Genomic DNA, 5,972 nt, shown 5'->3' with positions numbered 1-5,972 from the left:
CCTAAAGGTTTCAAAACAACACTTACATGTAACGACTAACGATGACTTAACGACTCAGTTAAAATGTATATACATGTAGTATTTTAATATGTATTTATACACTTTTGAAAGACTTCAATACACTTATCAAAATACTTCTACTTAACAAAAATGCTTACAATTACATCCTCGTTCAGTTTCATCAACAATTCTACTCGTATGCACCCGTATTCGTACTCGTACAATACACAGCTTTTAGATGTATGTACTATTGGTATATACACTCCAATGATCAGCTCTTAGCAGCCCATGTGAGTCACCTAACACATGTGGGAACCATCATTTGGCAACTAGCATGAAATATCTCATAAAATTACAAAAATATGAGTAATCATTCATGACTTATTTACATGAAAACAAAATTACATATCCTTTATATCTAATCCATACACCAATGACCAAAAACACCTACAAACACTTTCATTCTTCAATTTTATTCATCTAATTGATCTCTCTCAAGTTCTATCTTCAAGTTCTAAGTGTTCTTCATATATTCTACAAGTTCTAGTTACATAAAATCAAGAATACTTTCAAGTTTGCTAGCTCACTTCCAATCTTGTAAGGTGATCATCCAACCTCAAGAAATTTTTGTTTCTTACAGTAGGTTATCATTCTAATACAAGGTAATAATCATATTCAAACTTTGGTTCAATTTCTATAACTATAACAATCTTATTTCAAGTGATGATCTTACTTGAACTTGTTTTCGTGTCATGATTCTGCTTCAAGAACTTCGAGCCATCCAAGGATCCGTTGAAGCTAGATCCATTTTTCTCTTTTCCAGTAGGTTTATCCAAGGAACTTAAGGTAGTAATGATGTTCATAAATCATTCGATTCATACATATAAAGCTATCTTATTCGAAGGTTTAAACTTGTAATCACTAGAACATAGTTTAGTTAATTCTAAACTTGTTCGCAAACAAAAGTTAATCCTTCTAACTTGACTTTTAAAAGCAACTAAACACATGTTCTATATCTATATGATATGCTAACATAATGATTTAAAACCTGGAAACACGAAAAACACCGTAAAACCGGATTTACGCCGTCGTAGTAACACCGCGAGCTGTTTTGGGTTAGTTAAATAAAAACTATGATAAACTTTGATTTAAAAGTTGTTATTCTGAGAAAATGATTTTTATTATGAACATGAAACTATATCCAAAAATTATGGTTAAACTCAAAGTGGAAGTATGTTTTCTAAAATGGTCATCTAGACGTCGTTCTTTCGACTGAAATGACTACCTTTACAAAAACGACTTGTAACTTATTTTTCCGACTATAAACCTATACTTTTTCTGTTTAGATTCATAAAATATAGTTCAATATGAAACCATAGCAATTTGATTCACTCAAAACGGATTTAAAATGAAGAAGTTATGGGTAAAACAAGATTGGATAATTTTTCTCATTTTAGCTACGTGAAAATTGGTAACAAATCTATTCCAACCATAACTTAATCAACTTGTATTGTATATTATGTAATCTTGAGATACCATAGACACGTATACAATGTTTCGACCTATCATGTCGACACATCTATATATATTTCGGAACAACCATAGACACTCTATATGTGAATGTTGGAGTTAGCTATACAGGGTTGAGGTTGATTCCAAAATATATATAGTTTGAGTTGTGATCAATACTGAGATACGTATACACTGGGTCGTGGATTGATTCAAGATAATATTTATCGATTTATTTCTATACATCTAACTGTGGACAACTAGTTGTAGGTTACTAACGAGGACAGCTGACTTAATAAACTTAAAACATCAAAATATATTAAAAGTGTTGTAAATATATTTTGAACATACTTTAATATATATGTATATATTGTTATAGGTTCGTAAATCAACCAGTGGCCAAGTCTTACTTCCCGACGAAGTAAAAATCTGTGAAAGTGAGTTATAGTCCCACTTTTAAAATCTAATATTTTTGGGATGAGAATACATGCAGGTTTTATAAATGATTTACAAAATAGACACAAGTACGTGAAACTACATTCTATGGTTGAATTATCGAAATCGAATATGCCCCTTTTTATTAAGTCTGGTAATCTAAGAATTCGGGAACAGACACCCTAATTGACGCGAATCCTAAAGATAGATCTATTGGGCCTAACAAACCCCATCCAAAGTACCGGATGCTTTAGTACTTCGAAATTTATATCATATCCGAAGGGTGTCCCGGAATGATGGGGATATTCTTATATATGCATCGTGTTAATGTCGGTTACCAGGTATTCACCATATGAATGACTTTTATCTCTATGTATGGAATGTGTATTGAAATATGAAATCTTGTGGTCTATTATTATGATTTGATATATATAGGTTAAACCTATAACTCACCAACATTTTTGTTGACGTTTTAAGCATGTTTATTCTCAGGTGATTATTAAGAGCTTCCGCTGTCGCATACTTAAATAAGGACGAGATTTGGAGTCCATGCTTGTATGATATTGTGTAAAAACTGCATTCAAGAAACTTATTTTGTTGTAACATATTTGTATTGTAAACCATTATGTAATGGTCGTGTGTAAACATGATATTTTAGATTATCATTATTTGATAATCTACGTAAAGCTTTTTAAACCTTTATTGATGAAATAAAGGTTATGGTTTGTTTTAAAATGAATGCAGTCTTTGAAAAACGTCTCATATAGAGGTTAAAACCTCGCAACGAAATCAATTAATATGGAACGTTTTTAATCAATAAGAACGGGACATTTCAGTTGGTATCCGAGCGTTGGTCTTAGAGAACCAGAATTTTGCATTAGTGTGTCTTATCGAGTTTGTTAGGATGCATTAGTGAGTCTGGACTTCGACCGTGTTTACTTGAAAAATGATTGCTTACCAAATTTTGTTGGAAACTATATATTTTTAACATGTGAATATTATGTGATATATTAATCTCTTAACGCGTTTGATATTATGTGATAGATGTCTACCTCTAGAACAAGTCCCATTGACTCACCTAATAATAATGAAGAGTCAAATGTAAATTGGAATGATTCGTGGACTGATTCACAAGTTCCCGAAGAGGAACCGGAAGAAGAGTCGGAACCGGAAGAAGAATCGGAACCGGAAGAAGAATCGGAACCGGATGAAGAAATAGAACCGGTGGGGGAAATAATAAAACGGTTAAGTAAAAGAAAATCCTCAACCAACCGACCAAGGTTAATTATGGTCAATGGTGTTTCCGCCAAGGAAGCAAAATATTGGGAGGATTACCAATTCTCCGATGAATCGGATTCCGACGAGAATTCCGATGATGTTATAGAAATTACCCCAACTGAATTTAAAAAGGCAAAAGAAAATAATAAGGGAAAGGGCATAAAAATAGAGAAATCTAATTCCAACCCCGATGAACTTTATATGTATCGTCAACCCCCGAAGTCCTTAAGTTGTAACAATGACCCGGGAACCTCTAAACCACTAGGTTTTTCTAAACCAATGTGGAAAATAACGGCTCGTATTAGGGGAACATCATATATCCCTAGAAACTTGGGAAAACGAACCAAAACCAAAGAAGAAGAAACAAGCGAGTCGGAATAAGATAGTTGTATTCGTGTGGTGTAATATATGTAATATAGTGTGCTTATGCTTTATGATATATGTAAAAATTGCTTGTATTAATAAGTATATTTTTTTTATGAATCTAACTCTTGTCTATTTTACAGTATAAAAATACAAAATGGATAGACAACCCAATATTTTAAGAGACCTACCCGGAGACATGATTGATGAAATCTTGTCTAGAGTCGGTCAGAATTCTTCGGTACAACTATTTAAGACGAGGTCAGTTTGTAAGACATTCGAAGAACGTTCCAAGAATGCCTTGGTTTATAAAAGGCTTTCGTTCGAAAGATGGGGGATATCACATTGGGAAATCCATAAGTTACGATGTGTTTACTTTGACGCATATATTGCGGGGAACCCAAATGCTATTTTACGCAATGGGTTAAGAAATTATTTTGACTCAATATATCCGAATATTGGACTTCGTGATTTAGAAAAAGCGGCTAACATGCAACATAAAGAAGCATGTTATGCTTACGGATTAGTAATGTTCGCTTCTCACTAAAGTGAGAACAAGAACATCGGGCTACAACTATTAAACAAAATGTTTCCACAAGTGACGGAGTCAGTAATTGGGGTAAGAAATGAGGTTTTTAGATTGTTACGGGACTGTTGGACATTACGTAACCCTCATCCCTTTGACGACGTTACAACACGCTGTCTTATCAACGGCCATAACGGTTATGTTCCACAAGACCAAGGATGGGAAGTAGTCCTAGTAAAACCAGAATGCATGACTTGTTTCTGGACGTATGAATTACGTGTCTTTATTGCCTTTGCTGAACGACTTGTGTACTAGCTAGAATTATCTTCACAACTATCTTGTATCAAAGTTATTGTGTGCTATATTTCATGCTTTATGTAAAATAAGCGGTATTGTAAGTTTGTAAAATATTGTATAAAAGTTTGAACGCGAAATATTATTATAATCAGTTTTTCATATAGAATTGTAGTAGTTGAATTGTATATTAGCTACTAAGTATGAACTTGACGGGTAGGTACTACCCGAATTTAAACTTATAAAACGCTAATATGAAGAAAAAGCTTTTATAAATGTGTTCATATTATGCTACGAAATACTATTAACTACTCTTAATATTCTGTATGATTAACTTGTTCCATTTGACTATTTTGAAGGAAATGGCACCGACTACTCGACACACCGTGAATATGAATGAAGAGGAATTCCGTACTTTTCTAGCTTCAAACATAGCTGCAGTACAGGCTGCGCTACATACCAACAATAACCTTGGATCTAGCAGTACAGGAAATCGTGTAGGATGCACCTACAAAGAATTCACTGCCTGCAAACCTTTGGAATTTGATGGAACCGAAGGACCGATAGGATTGAAACGGTGGACTGAGAAGGTCGAATCGGTGTTTGCCATAAGTAAGTGTACTGAAGAGGACAAAGTGAAGTACACTACGCATACCTTCACAGGTTCTGCGTTAACATGGTGGAATACCTATCTAGAGCAAGTGGGACAAGACGATGCGTACGCACTACCGTGGTCAGCATTCAAGCACTTGATGAACGAGAAGTACCGTCCCAGAACCGAGGTCAATAAGCTCAAGACAGAACTTAGAGGGTTACGAACCCAAGGATTTGATATTACCACGTACGAAAGACGATTCACAGAATTGTGCCTATTGTGTCCGGGAGCATTCGAAGATGAGGAAGAGAAGATCGACGCGTTTGTGAAAGGATTACCGGAAAGAATCCAAGAAGATATAAGTTCACACGAGCCCGCCTCCATACAACAGGCATGTAGAATGGCTCACAAACTAGTGAACCAGATTGAAGAAAGAATTAAAGAACAGACTGCTGAAGTGGCCAATGTGAAGCAAGTCAAAAGAAAGTGGGAGGAAAACGGTGATAAGAATCACCAATACAACAACAACAGCGATTACAACAATAATCGCAACAATTATCCCAACAATCGCAACATCAATCGCAACTACAACAAACGGCCCAACAACAACAACAACAACAACAGCAACTACAACAATCATCCCAACAACAATAATAACCGCAACAACAACAACAATCAGAAGCAGCTATGCCAAAGGTGTGAAAAGTATCACTCGGGGTTCTGCACCAAATTTTGCAACAAGTGTAAAAGAAATGGTCATAGCGCGGCGAAGTGTGAGGTCTACGGACCAGGGGTTAATAGAACGAAAGGAACAAATGGTGTCGGAACGAGTAATGGCGGAGCAAGTAGTGTCGGAGCAAGTTATGCCAATGTAGTTTGTTATAAATGTGGAAAACCGGGCCACATTATTAGAAATTGCCCGAACCAGCAGAACACGAATGGACAAGGCCGCGGAAGAGTTTTCAATATTAA

Source organism: Rutidosis leptorrhynchoides, chromosome 8 (assembly GCF_046630445.1).
Source record: "Rutidosis leptorrhynchoides isolate AG116_Rl617_1_P2 chromosome 8, CSIRO_AGI_Rlap_v1, whole genome shotgun sequence".
NCBI lineage: Eukaryota > Viridiplantae > Streptophyta > Magnoliopsida > Asterales > Asteraceae > Rutidosis > Rutidosis leptorrhynchoides.
This window is presented reverse-complemented; position numbering follows the sequence as displayed.